This window comes from Lynx canadensis, chromosome D3 (genome assembly GCF_007474595.2).
Source record: "Lynx canadensis isolate LIC74 chromosome D3, mLynCan4.pri.v2, whole genome shotgun sequence".
Taxonomy (NCBI): domain Eukaryota; kingdom Metazoa; phylum Chordata; class Mammalia; order Carnivora; family Felidae; genus Lynx; species Lynx canadensis.
Window position 1 is genome coordinate 51,019,394 of NC_044314.2, and position 19,447 is coordinate 51,038,840.

General features: G+C 38.8%; 1 protein-coding gene and 1 pseudogene across 1 annotated transcript in view; both read right to left on the minus strand.

Annotated features, from left to right (window-relative positions):
- Nucleotides 1-19,447, minus strand: part of COLEC12 (collectin subfamily member 12) — a 196,858-nt gene that overhangs the window by 125,078 nt on the left and 52,333 nt on the right.
- LOC115528628 lies at nucleotides 1,772-2,499 on the minus strand (annotated as a pseudogene).

Consider the following 19,447-nt stretch of genomic DNA (forward strand, 5'->3'; position numbering starts at 1 on the left):
TAATTGGTTACTTCAAGTTACTCACTGAATAACTCCAAGTGGTCAGAACAGATGCCACAGATTGCTCAGCAATCTATTATCATGGCTAAAAAAATGATTGATTAGAAATTATATCCAATTGATACATACAGACACATGTCTGTGGGAGCTCATTTAAAAGGAATTAAATAATGTATTATTCCCCCTAATGAATCAGCATTGCATTTAATTAGGTAACTAAACACTGTATCTTTTTTCTTAGACCTAAATTAAAAATTATAAGCCAATATAATTTGGGAGAATAATAATTAAGACACCACACTATATATAATGGCTTTCCATTAAGATTTCATTAACTTAATGTTTTTCTCCCTTTGGATTAAATTACATCAGGCCAAAATGAACTTGCCCTAGGGCAAATTTTCTAAGGAATGAATGTAACATTTACTAGGAAAGACAAACACAGTAAAAGAATTTTTTTTTTAGATATTTTTTAGCCAGATGGAAGGCTGTACTTTAAAAATGTAAAAGGTCATAAAAGCCCCCTTTTGGGGGGCAATCATAATTTTTTTAATAGGCCAAAGTGAATATTCTTAACATACAAATGTGACTTTTAATTCTTTAAAATGCAGTGGGGAGTAAGTTTTCCTTAACAGTAAGAAGGAAAATCCCTCTGAGATTATGAAGCCATAGAATTTGAGACTAAAATTTGCTCACATCAAGATGCTGTTAGTTAGCCATCTGCTTCATGTATGTGTTTTCTTAATGAAAGCATTTTGTCTCCCCACTAGTAAGGATGCAGATTTCAAAGTATTTACACTATTGTTAGAATAATGTGTGCCACACGAGACAACCTCTATACATGGCAGATTTGATAAACAACGCAAACTATTTTCTTATGCAATTCATTACCAACACAAGCTAGCAGAGAATATGCACCAGAGTGAAAGGGAAGGTAGGACTGTGTGATGGTAGATGTCAATTCGAATGTCTGATTTAGGCCAATGTGAATAATGAAATCTTAGTGAACAACCAAATAGGGAGAGAAGCCCTACAATCTATGAGTGATTTCCCATCACCTTATCTATTGCATCTAGCACTCTTTACTCGCTAATCCTTATTGCCCTTATTTTCTTTAGTGAGATGATTCTTTTAATTATACTCCATAGACAAGAAATGTTTATCAATTTATAAAAGTTATACATTTATAAATAAATTTATGAATTCATAAAGGACTGTTTAAACAATAAGTTTTCCTCCAATAAGAGAATTATTAACTATGCATATCTTTTCTTTAAAATGAAGTGATAAATTATATGGGGCGCCTGGGTGGCGCAGTCGGTTAAGCGTCCGACTTCAGCCAGGTCACGATCTCGCGGTCCGTGAGTTCGAGCCCCGCGTCGGGCTCTGGGCTGATGGCTCGGAGCCTGGAGCCTGTTTCCGATTCTGTGTCTCCCTCTCTCTCTGCCCCTCCCCCGTTCATGCTCTGTCTCTCTCTGTCCCAAAAATAAATAAACGTTGAAAAAAAAAAAATTTAAAATGAAGTGATAAATTATAAATAATGTATAATAATGGTACTAAATTTAGATATGGAAATTACCCTCAAAGCTGCTGGGTGTGAATAATCAAACCTTTTCTTTCTATTTATGCTTCTGGCTGAGAATGAAACAAGTGATGGAGACTTAAAGAAATGGAAAAATCCTTCACACGGTTTCTTGTGACCATGAGTGGAGGAGGGCAAAGTCTTTTTCTCTAGAGTCCAAAGACAAGATAAAATGTCTGTGATTTGAAATCAGAATGGATCTGCTGCTCCACTAACCATGGCTTGAGTATTGCCATAAACCTCTGATGGAGGATTCCCCAGTATGAGGTTGCAAATGGCAGTTCTTGCCATCTTGATATTTTGTAAAGTGCCAAGGATGTGAACCTTCACATCAGCCAAAATTATCCTTCTCCATGTCACACTCTCTGTGGTGAATTTGGGTGGTTCCTCCTTTGCCAGTGATTCTTCCTATTGCCCCACACAGGTGGTCTCCCTTTAGGGTCATCACATCTGTAATTTCAAAAGACTCTAGGAAAAGGTCACCCAACCTAATGAGGGCAAGTATGTCCTCCACCTGAAACCCAAGAGAAAGGCTTTCACAAAATCAGCTGCTTTTGTCAAAATACTAACGTCCTTGGTTTCTTTACAAGTCCTGATTCCACATTCCTGAATTTCAAGGTAAAGCGTATCTGAAGTCGCAAATGTTCTACAATAGGAGTAAATCTCTGCATCCGTTCTCTTTTAATGGCATGTATCTGTTAGCTGGGACTGGAATTTTCCTTGTTTCTTCTTTCCCACCCAGGAATCCACGGCCAGAGAGGGGTGGGAAACCGGGCCTCCCTGCGGCCGGGCCTCTGCCTGCCTTGTCCATGCGGCTGCTGTTTCCCTGGGCCCCTGGGCCATCCTGGCGGGTGACCTGGGTGAAGCTGTCCTCAGCCCTGGCGCTCTGTGCTTCCATCCTCGGAAGAATTTTTCCAGTCCCAACTTGTGCTTCTGGCTTGAATGCGTGTGCGCTGCCCTTATTGCCCCTATTTTAATTCATAGCTCTTATCACTGCCTGGCATCACAGGTTTATTGTTTATTAGTTTATTTCCTGTCTCTCTCAGTAGAATGTAAACTGTCTCAGGGCTGGGTTCTGGTTTGCTCACTGCTGCATCCCCAGCTCCCGGAACAGGACCTGGCACATGGAAGTTATCAATAAATAAATCCTTTGGAGAACTACAGACTCTGTACCTAGATAACTTTGCTTATTAATTACCCCTATTTTAAAAACTTTTATTTTTCCAGAGCTCTTTCCTAACTGCCTAATTACTTACTAGTGAATAAATTATTTATAGTGCATTTGAAAGATAATGTTCCCTTTCACTTACATGTTACATTTGAAGCTTACAGTGAATTAAAAATCTCTAAGGTTTTATTTGTACAACAAAACTGGTAAGAATATGAGAATAAATGGGCTAAGCTCAATTTATTAATCCAACTGAGTATATAAAAAGTAGAAATTTAAATTCTTTAATTTAAATTTAAAACTTCTTTAAATTAAAAAAAATTTTAAATAGTCGACTTTAAATTATTTTCAACCTACCTTCATATCACCACAAAAAACAATTACCGTACAGACACAAGTCCACCTGAAGATCTGAATATTCTAGGGGCACCTGAGTGGCTTTGTTGGTTAAACATCCGACTTCAGCTCAGGTCATGATCTCACAGTTCATGAGTTCAAGCCTTGCATCGGGCTCTGTGCTGACAGCTCGGAGCCTGGAGCCTGCTTCAGATTCTCTGTCTCTCTCTCTCTGCCCCTCCCCTCCTTGTGTTCTCTTTCTCAAAATAATAATAAACTAATAATAATAATAAACATTAAAAAAAAAGAACTGAATATTCTAAAAAAGGGAAAACTTTTACTGTAAAGTCATCATCATGTGAAAGAATATTTTTAGGACCCAAAATGGAGAACAAGTAATAAAACTAGTTTTCCCAGGGGTGCCTGGGTGGCTCAGCTGGTTAAGGGTCTGACTCTTACTTTTGGCTCAGGTCATGATCTCAGGGTTGTGAGGTAGAGAAGCCCCAACATGGGCTCTGTGCTGAGCATGGAGCCTGCTTGGGATTCTCTCTCTCCTCTGCCCCTCCTCCTCCCCTCCTCCTGTGTATTCTCTTCCCCTCTCTCAAAAAAAAAAAAAAAAAAAAAAAAAAAAACCAACCAAACCAAAACAAACAAACACTAGTTTTCCTGACAAGTGTTTTGCTAACCAAAAGGACCGAAATTTTTAAAATACAGAATGATCCCCTGATGGTTCCCTTCATCATCTTTCCATGTAAACGGTTGTCCACTTTGTATTTGAGTGGCAACACATAGGAACCATGGTCACATCATGTGGCCTCTTACAGCTGGTCAATACATTTTATTTTGACAGGCTTACTATGTGGGATTTGCATTCAGCGCTTCGTTCTCTGCATCTTGTCTTATACTGAAGATTCTTCAGGACGAGAATCATGCCTTATTCACGTTTATTTCTTGAGGCACTTTGGAGAGTGCCTCGTACACACTTGGTGTTCAATAAAATCTTAATTGAATGAATGAATGACCCATGGAATGTGGAGGAGGAAGGAGAGAATAAAGGACCACTGAGGTGTCTAGCTTGGGTAAATTGAGGAAAGTGGGAACTCACGAGGAGGAGTCTACTGGGAGGAAGCTAATGAGTTTGACTTTGGATGTGTTGAGTTTGAAGTGCTATTGTATCTCTGGGTTGGGGTATCCAGTGAGTAATTGGAAAAACAGGGCCACAGCTCAGGAAAAGTACCAGAGCACCTTCTCTCACATTCATTGGTTCTTGGTTCCTTCCAACGTACAGAGGGTTATGCTAGAAAAACAGCAGCAACAGTAGTAGTGATGATGATGATACATGCTAACACTTAATGAACCATTGCCATGTACCAGGCATTATGCTAAGAGTTTATATACATGATTTTATCTAACTGTTACAGAAACCCAATGAGGTAATTCTGGTATTATCTAGGGAGATTTAACTTGTCTGTTGTCACAAGCCTATACCTTAATTATTTTACAAAAATCCAAACAAACCCAAGAAACCTTGAAGAGTATATAAGGAGAGTACTGCCATCCTAAACTCTACATATCTTTTCTATTTGTTCCTCTACACGCAGGTCTGGAACTGTTTCCACAATGAACCTGGGCTTGATTATGGCCATTCACTAACCTCATTAATTTATTAATTCATTTACTGACAAGTATTTATTCAGTTCCACATACTATTTTAAGTGCTTACACCTACATTAAAACAAGTACTAAAATAATGTTATCACTAACAATAAAAATAAAAGATATAACAGTAAAAGAAGCAACAGATGACATAGACATTCCTACTGCAAAAGGAGCCTGGGTGTCCAAGAATTCACACTCAGCTCAGCTACTGCTAATCTGACTAGGAAACCTCATTTAGCTTGGCTGGGTCTCAGACTCCTTATATAGAAGCTAAGGGGGAGTTCTGCTGTATTGCCAGTGTGAAGATACAAATTCTTTCCGAACCATTTGATATATTAGAAAACAATTTGAGCATAACATGAATTTCACTTTGTTGCTAATGCAAAATTTCTTCTGTGACAAACACTAAGTGAATGCAGAAAATGTCATCCAGCTGAATTGAGCCATGTGCAAATGCACAAAATGCGCAGTGTGTGTGCGTGCCTCCCCCCGACCCCCCACACACATTTTAAACACCACCCAGCTACCTCGGTTCCCTGTGTGTTGTGAGCCATTCCCATCCACATCTGGTGTTAGAACTTTCTATCTGATATCAGATAACCTTCCTTCCACCCTTTCACAAAACTCACAAGCTACAACCCTTTCAGTATCTACCTCCTCAAACAAACTTTTCAACATAAAGTGCCACATTTACCATAGTATTTACATGCTTCTTAACATGTGTTTCTTTAATGTGTATAAAACCGTGCTAATCTTTTTACAGAATCTTATCTTTTTTAAAAAACATATGTCACTGGTGAAGTCTTTGAGTGTTGTGCCCTGTGCCCCTTACCCTACGTTTCCCATTAGCCTGTGGTTTTTATCACATGATTTTGCATAGTGCAGTGGTTTTTAGGAAGGCAATATGCTGCATGATAGCAGAACTGACTGTACTCAGATCATGCTTAAATTTAACGTTCAGTTCTGCAAAACTTCACTATGTCATTCCTAGATTGAATGTTTACCTTTGATAGTCCTTTAAACAAATCTTAACATACTGAATCACATCAACAGGAGGCTGAAAATAAAAAGAATTTAAGTATGAACTTGTTTCTTCCCCCCTATAAGGGAAAAAAGGACCAAGTCATACCATTCAAATGACCACACATTTGCTGTCCATTTTGCTACTCCCTCAGGAAAAGCACCTACTTCCTTGCATTTGAAAATTCAGCACTTTAGAAAGGCTGGCCCTTGGTTTCCTACACGATCAAGGATGCTTGGGGCTTCATTTAAGGTAGGACTGGTATGGGCCCAAGAAACTTAATATAGTCAGAAGATTACTGGCGTGTGGCTGCCAGTTTTTTCTCTGAGACTCCTATGGCAACTGAACAGCTGGCTTCTTACGAGATTCTGGCATCCCGAGGAGGCCCTGAAGTCAAGTTATTGCTTAGCCCAGAAGCCGATCAGCTCTAGGAGTCACCACTTGTGGAAGACAACACAAGGTTTTAGAGGCCAGTCCTGATCATCACCTCCTAAATCTAGGTCTGCTCTGTTTCTTAAAAGGCTGGAGAAGAGATCTGCTGTGGCAGGTGGTAATCTTCTGAATATAATCATGGAAAAAAAGAGAAGAAAGAAGGAAGTTTAGGGGTGCCTGGGTGATTCAGTTGGTTGAGCGTCCAACTTCAGCTCAGGTCATGATCTCACAGTTTGTGGGTTCGAGCCCCGCACTGGGCTCTGTGCTGACAGCACACAGCCTGGAACCTGCTTCAGATTCTATGTCTCCCTCTCTCTCTGCTCCTCACCCGCTTGCGCTGTCTCTCTCTCTCTCCCTCTCAAAAATAAATAAACATTAAAAAAATTGTTTTAAAAAGAAGGAAGGTTAAGTACCCTGCAAGATTGTCCATAAAAATCAAACTCATATCCCAAGAGGGAGTCATTACACAATCATAGGATGCCATCGTATTACTACTAATACTATAACACTACTGAACTATTATCCATATATCATTAAGCCATTCTTACTGGCTGGGAAAAAGGAACAGGAATTATTAGAATATATGCTTTCCACTGATGATGTAAAACTGTGAAAGAACATGCCAACCACTGAAAAGTGGTTCAAAGCATCATTTGAAAATGGAAGAAATAAGGGAAGATACACAGTGCTTAAAACTGAAGATGTTTTAAAAATACATAAACTGATAATGGTTGATAATGACCCAGAGAGATAAATGTGATACACGGTATTTCCATGACAAATCTCCATAATTGGGGGTGACTTGCTTTCACAACCAACCTGGCACTAGGTTTCTATCACCCATGTTTCTATATTGTCTGAGCAGCCACATCTAGCTTGTTCTTCCTCCACAAGGCCTCTCCCGGCCACTCTTCCTCACTGTCCCGATCAGCTCAGGCTACCACCATCTCATGCCAAGTGGGATGCAATGGTTGTCAAACTCAAACCCCTATCTGAGGTACCTCCTCTCTTATCACTTCCCTACTCACACAGCCATCAAAATTATCTCCCCAAAATTCATATTTGAAGCTTACTTTCTCTTCTGCAATCACACAATGGCTATCTTTTCCTTACAGAAGTCTTTGGATGGGTTTTAGTGCAAACATCATCTCCACTGCACCCCACTGTTCTGGTCTAAACTATCTTTTCCTGCTTCATCTCCCATCCTGGCCATCCCTACATTCCCCAGTTGAGCCAAAACACTTGCCATTCACAGAAGTGTCCTACATGGCCCCTGCTCCAGGCCAATGCTCAGCCTAGGTTGACTAGCAGCTTTCTGGTGTTATTTAGTACTTATTCCGGATACTGTAACTCTTCACTTACACTTCCCTAGCTGGATTCTGAATTTGTTAAAGATTTTAGCACCCAGCACACTCTCTTGCACATAATGAACACGATTAATATTCACTAAATGTAATTAGGCTGAACTTATAAAAGAGAAAGGATGAGAAGTTAAATTCATAGAAATATATGGCTGACATATATCTGAAGTCTCTTTTTATACATAGCTTTTTCCTGAATATTCTGAGGTAGACAAAGCATTCAGAATTTTGCCTGCTCGATAAGAATCCTTCTGGATATCTAAAATCTGAATATTGCATTATACTGAATAGCCTCCTATACATAAGTTGAAGACACTTATTTGTTCTCAAAACACAACAAGTGTCCAAATATAATGACTATTATTTTGATGGGTTAGGCTAAAGAATTTCCTGGAACTTTGCACTCTTGTTTCTGATAACACACAACAGAAATCTGGACTGAAATCTAGACTCTTCATCTTCTGTTCACAGCAACTGTCCACAAAAGACTCTGATTGTGTTTCTGGCAGTCAGATATTCTTAATAACTGTTCACCTTTCCCCTCTGGTCTTCCATGTGTCTGTGTCGTCTCTGGAGAGAATTTAAGTCAGAATCCGTGACTAATGTGCATAGTATGTCAGCCAGACTATTGCTACGAAATAAGCTCCAGCTAGCTAGCCATCAACTCTTTGTTGCTTCTTGGTTAAGTTACTAGACTGCATGAAAAAACACTACTTAGTGATTAAAATACTGCTCAAATAGGCCCTGCTCTGCCACAGGACTAACTAGACAAAGGGGTCTTTCTCAGCTAGAGATCTGTTTATTTTATAGGTAACAAAGGAAAAAAGAAAGGGTGGCTTTCAGGAATTTAGATGTGGGACTCTACGGTGTAAATGTAGTTTGGTACAGACATCTCATAGATCTCTTCTGTGTTCAACTGGGATTTTTCAGGCCTTACTTCCAGTTTATCTGGGAGTCACCTGAATCAAAAGTCACAACCAGAGGTAGCCATCACAAGGAAGCATGTAGATTTCCTCTAAAGAGCCATAGAAGAGTTTTATATTGTTCTTTGATGATCTTACATGTGTTCATCTTTCCTTCACAACCAGACTGCATGTTTCCTGAGGCCAGGTTCCATGTTTTATGTTTTGTTTGTATTCCTCACATGGCCGACAGAGTCACCAGTGTTGAAATATATAGCACAAGCTCATTAAATATCTTCAATTAATTGATTTTGCTATAGAAAGTAGCACACTACTTGTGTCTTTCCGAGATTTCTAGCTCATGACTAGAAATAACCACATATTTATATGATCCAGCAGCTTCTGAGGTGAAAAGCATTCCCTGAGTAGAATAAAACTGAAGATGGAGGGGGTGGGGGGCAGTGGAGGAAGGGAGTCAGCAGTCACTGAGGAGAAATTACAAAAATTACAGTAGGCTGTCTTGGCCCAAACCAGGGACTCTCTAACCAGGACTCTATATTTTCAGAGAACAGCTCCATTAAATATTGATGATTGGACTCTGAAAGCCCTAGAATTAAATTCCAATCCTGTTTTAATTTTATGGGCTATGCAACATAAAGACCGAGGAAGAACATCTGGGCCACTGGGCCACATGCACATGTTCACAGCTGGAAGAGATCATAGATGACCCAAGTTAAATTAGCTTCAGGGTGGCCACCTGCACCACATTTTTATTTCTCTCAAATTCTTTCCCCTGCCCATTTTGACCTGTCCCATGACTCTCCACTTAAACCGAATTTTTTTTTAAAGTCTATTTCCGTAGTCTCTTTTCTCTCATACTCTCGAGTTGGTTTTCATTGCATTGGTGGTGTATGTGCACACACATGGAATGAGGCACTCGCATCATTTGCTCAGTTGATAGCTGGTTGAGTTATCTTTCTTTAGTATATTCCTAAGTACAATTAGAAAGGACAGGAAATGACTCCAGGGCTAAAAGTTTTATTCTGATTTGGGTAAGTGGTTTGAGTCAACCCAGATGGTGATACTTCATGTCACAGCATGTGACTGAAAAGAAAAGTCTTTGGAGAAATAATAGGAATGACAAGAGCTTGCATTTACTGAGCCCTTACCAGATGCCAGGCACTTTCTCCTAAGCTCTTTTGCATCTATTAATTCACTTAATGGACTATTTGAGCTACAAAAATGGGTTTTAAAACAAGTCTTCAATATTTCTCTAGCAACTAATAAAATAGACTAAGGAAAGTAGAATTTAAAGCTTTGACCTGTCATCCCAAAGCACACATATTTCTGAAGAAATATAATTTTTAGAAATTTATAGTCTACGTACACATGGTACATGTATATAGTTGAGTATAATTCAGCTTTGAACTCTGGGATATATTTTGAGTTTAACTTTTAAAAAAATGATAAAAGGAGTAAGATGACATATGTGCTAGATTGTAAAGTAAAAGCCATATTCTTAAATGAATGTAAAAAAGAAATTAATTTGGCCATAGAGATACTGTTGGATCTAGAAAAGTAGACATGAGTGATTTCAGATGTTGTACTCAGAATGCCAGCATAAACCTTACTCTCTTACAACCCAGGCTGACAAATAAATTAATAACTTACTTTTCCTAACTCCTTTCTTCCAAGTTGATAGCTTAGCCTCAAATATAAAATTGTACTATATCATGGAGCTAAAATTCATTCTAAATTTTAATATACTCAATATTTCTGCCAACTATTATTTTTAAACACATTAAAATCTTAAGTGAACATATGTCATTTTATTTGCAATACTTTAAAAATTTACACATCAAGTTTAGCTGTGCTTTATAAAAAAAGAAGAGATACAATGCAATATCAAAAACTCTCATTCCACAAAATCCCAAGCACCCCACATCTACAAACTTTCACTGAATCTCTCTGAATAGTCACGGAAAGAACAGAAGAAAGAACAGACTAGAAGTCTGGGGGCAAGGCCATAATTATGGGAAGTTAAAGAAGCAGCTGGCAGGAAAGAATAATAAATAAAGGAAGCAGGACTTATAATTTTGGATAGGAACTGGCTGTTCCTATTAACATGCCTCAGCTATCTGGGAAACTTTTTCCAGAATTAACTCAAACTTCTCTACCTTCCTCTGACAGTGCCCTTGCTCTGAGAAATCAAGGGCATCTCCTCATTCTTTGTAAATACTTCCACAATGGCACAACAATGCCAATGGCACAAACAAATAATTATTTGTTTCCATGTCTGCCTTTTCCTCAAAACCATGAACTTAAAAAAGAGATTTTTTTTGTTTCCTTCATAGGCACTGTCCGTATGCCTATACCAACCAAAATAGTAGTTCATCTGAAGATGAGCTTAATAGTATTTGTTGCATGAATGAATGAATGAATGAATGAATGAACAAGCAAATGGAAAGAGGTAATTAGGCTGGCAAGGGAGAGAAAACCTAGAACACAAAGAAGAATACCCTCACAGCCACAACAATTCAAATTTTCTGAACCTCATGGTTTCCAGAAGTATGAAGTTTTTTCATTTTTCCAACTTTCTCTCTCTCTCTACCTACCTACCTAACAATGTGTATCGAGATATAATTCACATACCATCTATTTGGAGAATAGCACATGCAGTAATAATAATTAGGAAATACTGCTAATACCTTACATTTAAATAGAGTTTTACATAAAAGCATTTTCAATATGTTAATGCACTGGATTCTCCCAACATTTCTTAAGCACCCGACTTCGGCTAAGGTCATGCTCTCTCAGTTCGTAAGTTCGAGCCCCACATCTGGCTCTGTGCTGACAGCTCACAGCCTGGAGCCTGCTTTGGATTCTGTCTGTCTGTCTGTCTCTGCCCCTCCCTTGCTTGTGCTCTCTCTCAAAAATAAATAAATAAACATTAAAAAAACATTAAAAAAAACAGACAAGCATATCAAAACTACCATGTGATACAGTGAATGCCATAATAAAAGAATGTAAAGTCTCTCTCAGCATTATCATTCTGATTTCCTTTACCATTTCTTTCTCTTAAAATGAAGTTCTGGAATCTAATAACAAAATATTGCTTCTGATGACCATCATTAGGAAATGGGAAGTGTTACACACAGGGATTCTGAGCCTGTGAGCCAGTACTGTTCTCCTCAATGCTGGGGATGTCTAAGGAGTCAGTCAGACAATGATGCAAAGAATGAAGAAGAGGTTACCAAGTGTGAAATGTAGACTGGCATTTCCCTTCCTTCATATTCATGCTGTGGCTCTCTGATTTTCCATCACCACAATATTTCCTATAGAGATGGATTATAAAATTCAAGTCTTCAATTGTGACATCTACATAGAGGGCATCTGAATATTTATCTGCAGCCATGACTTCTCTCCTGAGCTCAGTGGATGGATCCACCTCTTTGTGGATACTTCTACTTTAAAATCTTACCGTGACCTCACGTTGTTTACCTCAAATTAGGTAACAGCAACAGATTACCTCACAAGTGTTCCTGATTCCAATCTTTCCTTTCTTTTAACCCATTATATACACTAGCATATACAAATGCTCCTAAAACAGAGGTTTGTAGTATGCCGCATCCAAACTTTCTAAGCTGATCTGCAATGACCTCCTACTCTCACTCATGGCAGGTTACCGACATACTGGATTGGAGCAGAGGCAGAAGCTTGCCTCTGGCACTTGATTGCCATGACCTTGGGCAAATAGCTGAGCCTGCTAGGACTGAGTAAAAATCCCATGCCAATGTATAGCCCCAGAAGTAAGAAAGGCTTACTTCCTAGGTTTTCTATGTTCCTGCCCTTTGTTCTTTGCATATCCTGCCTCTCCAAAGTGAGTTCAAGTATCACCTTGCTTGTGAAACTTTCTTCAAGTACTCTGGCCCAGAATGACTTCTGCTTTTTCCAAACTCCCAGGACCTTTACTTCCAGCTCTTTTCATAATCCTAGAGCCATCTCTTGGAAATCTAGAAGTCACTGTCAAGAGTTCATTTGGTCCAGTCACTTGCTGGCTGGAGAGTTACCTCTTTTTACTGATCACCCGAGGCTGTCTCATATACAATCCATAGTGTTCACTGATTTTCTATATGTGTGTTAACATGGAATATATATATATATATATATATAGTATATGAAAAATATGTATTCTGTACATGCATATTCTCTTTCCAACTAATGCATGAACTCTCCAAGAACAAGTACTTCTCTAATATTTCCCATAGCACCTAAAACAACGTATGTACTTGAGTACTGAATTGACTTTTAAGTATCTTCAGATTGGAGTTAAATTATTGGTCAAAATCTCCAAATCTGGAAAAATGGATGCATTAATTTTTCATGGCTGAAAGAAACCATGGGTCAAACCTGGAAGAAACTCAGTTAGCTTGTATCTCACTTTCATGTCTTTCAGTTAGTAAAATAAAACCATTCCTTTTATTTAAATATCCTCTTGGGCCTTCTATTGAAATGGTGGTTTTTTTTTTTTTTTTCAACGTTTATTTATTTATTTATTTATTTATTTATTTATTTTTTGGGACAGAGAGAGACAGAGCATGAACGGGGGAGGGGCAGAGAGAGAGGGAGACACAGAATCGGAAACAGGCTCCAGGCTCTGAGCCATCAGCCCAGAGCCCGACGCGGGGCTCGAACTCACGGACCGCGAGATTGTGACCTGGCTGAAGTCGGACGCTTAACCGACTGCGCCACCCAGGCGCCCCTGAAATGGTGGTTAAGAACAGTTGGCTCTGGAAGTGTGGCTGTCCTCAGGTTTTCATGGGAATGTGCATCTGTTGGCGAACCCTGAGGTACTCTTGGTTCCCAATATGTGCCTGTGTGCCCTTAATGGTGCTTAATGGTGCAGGGTGAGGGGAAGGGGAACCACTGGAAATGAATCATGGAGGCTGGAGCATAAGAATAAGGGTTAGATTATGATGGGAAAGAGAAAGCAAAGAAAGGAACATGCTCCAAACTTTTGTTCAAACATCCTTATCAGAAACAAAGTAATGAGAAAATGTCCTTCAGTATATTTATTTTATATATGTGTGTGTGCGCATATAGGCGTGTATATAGGTATACACACACACACATATACATATATATGTGTATATATACACACCCACTATGTTTGTCTATATTAAATAGTATTACAGTTTAAATGTCCTTTTCTTTTGTCAAATAAAAATCAACCACGTTCATACTGCACTTTGTAGATCACTGGTATAAAGTCTAGACTCCATAGCTAAGAGCTGGTCCAGTGCAAAGGCTACGGTGGGTGAAAATGCTGACATAATTGAAACAACATGCCATGTGCACAGCTAATAAAGCCATGCTCCCACTTCAGCTTCAACGGTCCTGCCAGAACACCCTCTGTGCAAAGAGCCTCAGGACTGCCCTGGCCCACACCCACTTCACCTCCAGCCATCCCACCAGGGCAGCCTCAGCACAGTGTACCCCAGGACCCCCAGCCCACACCAGCCATAGCCCCAACCAGCCAGCCAAATTCACCAAGTACACATGGTCTACATAAGGGACAACCATCCACAAGACCATTCCTTCAAGTTTAGAAGTAGCTGTTCAGCCTAAATCATAGAAACAAACACAGAAGGTCAGGTAAAAGGGGGAGACAGAGGAATATACTCCAAAATAAAGAGTAAGACAAAACCTCAGAAAAAGAACTAAATGAAACAGAGATAAGCAATACACCTGACAAAGAGTTTAAAGTAATGATTGTAAAGATGCTTAGCAGGCTGAGGCACTTAGGTGGCTCAGCCCAGCATCAGGCTCTATGCTGAATGTGGAGCCTGCTTAGGATTCTCTCTCCCTCCCTCTGCCCTTCTTGCCCCACTCATGTGCTCTCTCTCTCTTTCTAATATAAAAACTAATAATAATAAAAAAAGATGCTCATCAGGCTGGAGAGGAGAGTGGAAGAAATCAGTGAGAACTTCAGCAAAGAGATAGAAAATATAAAAAATATAATAACAAAGCCATGCAGATAGAACCCTGAGCCCATATTTACACTGCAGTGTAAACATAAAACATCAGAAATAGTCTTGATATGAAATTAATTTATTTTTGAGACATGATATTCCCAGAAGTGGCTTATAGTCCTGACACTCTCAACTCTTTCTGAAGCAATATATATATGTTTTGCTTCTTCGTGTTGTTTTGTTTTGTTTGGTAGAGGGGAAGCAGGAGATCGGATAGAACAGGGAAAGATAAAGTTAAAATACAAGTACAGGTATGAAAAACAAGAAAACTATTCTTCTCCCATGTGAAAACAACTTAAAAAATTTTTTAATGTTTATTTACTTTTGAGAGAGAGAGGCAGGATGCAAGCAGGGGAGGGCAGAGGGAGAGGGAGACACAGAATCTGAAGCAGGCTCTAGGCTATGAGCTGTCTGCACAGAGCCTGATGTGGGGCTCGAACTCCCAAACCATGAGATCATGACCTGAGCCGAAGTCGGACGCTTAACTGACTAAGCCAACCAGGCACCCCTGGAAATAACTTTTATTTTAAAAATTATATATCTCTATATAAATGAGATATACATATGATATTTCCATATTGCCTTAAAGCAAGAAATTTAGCATTGTCAGGAACAATATCCTGAAAGCATCTCACCAGGTCTCATACTCACAATAAATGCAATTCTCCAAGCTGCCTGCAAGATCTGACAGAAGGGAACATGTACAACACTTTTCGGGATCTAGGCAAATACTTACTCCTTGATTTGTTATGTTTTGTTTTTATTTTGTCCATTTAAGCTACTTTTACTCATTAAGATACTTTTTTTTTTTTTTTTTTACATATGACTTTAAAACAGAAGTCAACTCTGACTTGTTGCCCTCTTCTTACGACATTCACAGTTTGTTTCTTCCAGTTGGAAATGTTTTTCCCATGTGATGTTTGCACTGAGGGGAACATATAATAAAGTAATCAAACCTGACCAGGACAACAATTTTCATATGGAGAACAGAATGCCAGGGAAAAAGTGCCAGATCATACAGCAACATGCACTTGGTCTTTCAATGTGGCACAAAGTATGCATCAGCAGATTCCAGCTAGTGTGGATTTCAGAGCACCTGGGGAAAAACCTTATCAGTCTCTCCTAAGTTAAAGCTACATTTCTCAGCCTTGCTCCTTTTAAGTGGTAGATGTTGCCTATGTTGTATGTCAGCTCTTACTCATTTCAATGCCAATTATTCATATCTGTGAAAGTTCTAATAGGGATGGACTGACATTTAACTTTTTTTTTAATAGAAGAGCTTTGTTGAGATATAGTCACATACCATATAATTCACTCATTTCAAGTGTTCAATTCAAGGGTTTTTAGTATAGCTGTGCAACCATCACAATAAGCAATTTGAGAACATTTTCATCACCCCAGAAAGAAACCAAATACCCATTAGCATCCTCCAGCTCCTGCCCCACCCCACCCCATCCCTAGCAACCACTCTACTTTCTGTTGCTATAGATTTTCCTGTTCTGACACTTCACATGAAAAGAATCATTTTGTGTATGATTTCTTTTGTTAACATAATATGATCAAGGTTCATCTATGCTGAAGCATGTACCAGTACTTCCTTTTTATAACTGAATAATATTCCATTTTATGGATTATACTACATTTTATTTATCTATTCATCAGTTAATAACACTTGGGTTGTTTCTCCTTTTTGGCTATTATGAATAACGCTACTATACGCATTTGTGTGCAAATTTTAGGTGGACATGTTTTCATTTCATATCTAGGGGCTGAATGGCTGAGCCATATAAAAACTCTATGTCCAATCTTTTGAGAAACTACCAGACACTTACCTTCTTGTTGATGTAAACAAGTTTTGTAAACAAAATCAAATGTGAAATGCAAAAAGAAAAAAAGGAATATTCTGCCCCTTTTCTAAAATAATTTCCAAACCTTTCAACATTTCAGGACTATTTGCATAAAATTTTTACTATGTTACTGGCAAATTATCGTCTTCTTAGAGCAATTTCAGTTGATATTAATGTATATGGCAACATTCTGTCAGCCATTTATTTGTATTAAGCAACCATAAAAGCAATCAAAAGCCTTAATTTAATTCACATTTTCCATTTGACTTCTCCCTAATCATTGTGAATTATTTTAGCCATTTTTCTTTAGAATATAAGATCTTTGAGTGCATATGCACATTAACAGGCTTCCAAAAAAAGTATGCGATTATCTTTGACAGTATGCTTTGAGTGCTCAGGACCACCTTCATAGTTATTTTTTATTTTTTTAATTTTTTTTCAACGTTTATTTATTTTTGGGACAGAGAGAGACAGAGCATGAACGGGGGAGGGGCAGAGAGAGAGGGAGACACAGAATCGGAAACAGGCTCCAGGCTCTGAGCCATCAGCCCAGAGCCCGACGCGGGGCTCGAACTCACGGACCGCGAGATCGTGACCTGGCTGAAGTCGGACGCTTAACCGACTGCGCCACCCAGGCGCCCTAGTTATTCTTGATCATAAGTATTGGTTTATCTTCCCATGTTCAAGATACTGACTATTGATGGGCTCTTCTAGCTCATGTGATTGGACAGAGTGACTTCCTGCTGAGAATTACATGCCCATTAAGTTAGATTAAAACATGCTGAATCCCTCTTTATGAAAGACTTTTCACACTGTATAGATAACACATGCATTCAGGCTTTCTCCTTGGCTTATGGCCTTTGTTAACCAACAAAAATGGTTATATTTTAGTAAATACTTTTTCTATTCGTAATTTGGGGTCAGCCATGGTTGTACCATCTAAGAAATACTTGGATCAGTGGTACCTTCCTATATGGAGACATACCTTGCTCCTCTGAGCAGGATCTGACTTCATCAGAAGGCAATCAGATCTCCACTCAACCTCCCTTGGGCAGCATGAATGTTCTCCATTTCTCATGGGGGTTGAGGCAAAGCAGAGTAGCCTACCACTTCTCGAAATTCACCGTAGTTCTTCCTAGCATGCTGAATGGCGGCCACCCAGTCTGTCTTCTTCAATAGAATTTAATGACTTCACCAGACCAAGTGAAACAGATCCACCATAGAAGCACTCCAGGAAAAACAGCAGAGCATAACCTCGGAGTGCTGAGAAACTGGTGTACTGCTCTTTATGGGCACTGTCGAAAGTTGGAGGGTACAACCCAGCTTCTCCTTTTGTGGAATTCACCCCTTCACATATACTTGACAACATTATGAAGAAGCCGTTTCTAATGCTTGGATCTTTCACTAATGTAGTAAATATACAAGTAAAACTGCAAAAGCAGATCCTGTCATCCCTGATTTTATTAAGTATAAATGTACTGATCACTTTGTTTTCCTCTAGCAGAATACATCAATAAAATAATCTTATGGGGAGAAAAACTCCACCCTTCATTTTTATAATTATCAAATATTTTAGAACTCTTTCCAAAAATTGTCAACAGTCAAGGTAAATGGTAATTTGAGGGTGTAGGGGCATGGAAATCTGACTTTGGGGAACAGTATGTATGAAAATATGTATCTAAAAAGCTCAATGTGGAATGCAGCACCAACTGCAGATGAAAAACAGTAATTCTGCTGCTTTCAAATACCCAGTGGCGGGTACAAAGTCTGTCTTTCTCTAAAGCCTGTCTGCATCGATACCTTTTGTGTCTCCTGAAAATATTACTTTGTGTAGTAATCTTTATTTTAACCACTTTGTCATCATCGTGGGATAAACACAATCGAGTTTCCAAAATGAATCTGGGAGGCTGGGGTTGTCTAGATAAAACATGACTGACTGTTTGGCAAACAATTGCTCACAAAGGACCTGATCCTGTAATCTTTGTCTTGGCAGAACATTACTGTAGTATAACTCGGTTTGGCAAACCTTATGTAAAAATAGGACCCTTGACTTAAGATACAGTGTAAACATACTGACTTCCTAAAGCCCTCAATGGGTCTGTGGTGAATGAATGCTTAAGCGCAGACTCTTCTATGGAAAACCAAATTTACTTGAAAAGTAATGTTTCTCTTCTCTATTTTTCATAACATATGGGCAGCCCAAGCCCTACTCCTGTACCAAAAACTTCACAGTTATTGTCCAAATTCCTATGGAATCCAAAAGGGAGATGGTTTTTAACTACTGAGGGACTTTGAATAAAATGAGATGTGTGTGAGGCCATTACGGTTGTCAGTGGCAAAAATATGCATAAATTAGAACAATTAACTAAACAAAAATGACTAATTGAAATTTGTGGGGAAAAATCTTTTTAACTGATGCTGTTTCCATTACACAAGTACCAAAACCCTTCCTGATGAGTTTAAAAGATTTGAAAAAACTACTGTATTATACATAAATTTAATGACAATAAAGCAGTGCCTTCTGTTGTAGCGTACAAAGGAATAAATACTACGGTTTCTTTTAAAAAGTAATTTTCATTCAATGACTGATGTACACTCAGTATGTTCACAAACAATAAAAAAGAATTAATGGCCAGATACACAAAACAAGGTCATTTTTCTGCTCCTACAGAAATGACACCTGTGGGGGGGGGAGGGGAATATTGTTTACTTGAATTCATGTCTTTTTTTGTTTGTTTTTAACATTTATTTATTGCTGAGAGACAGAGACAGAGAATGAGCAAGGGAACGGCAGACAAGGAGGGAGACACAGAATCTGAAGCAGACTCCAGGTTCTGAGCTGTCAGCACAGAGCCCAACGTGGGGGCTTGAACCCACGAACCACGAGATCATGACCTGAGCTGAAGTCAGACGCTTAACCAACTGAGCCACCCAGGTGCCCTTACTTGAATTCATGTGTTTCATTGAAATCATACTGAAGTCTATATACAGTTGACACTTGAACAATGCACTTAGAGACACTGACCCCACAAACAGTAAAAAAAAAAAAAAAAAAAAAAAAGGCCATATATAATTTCTGACTCCACAAAAACTTAACTACTGATACC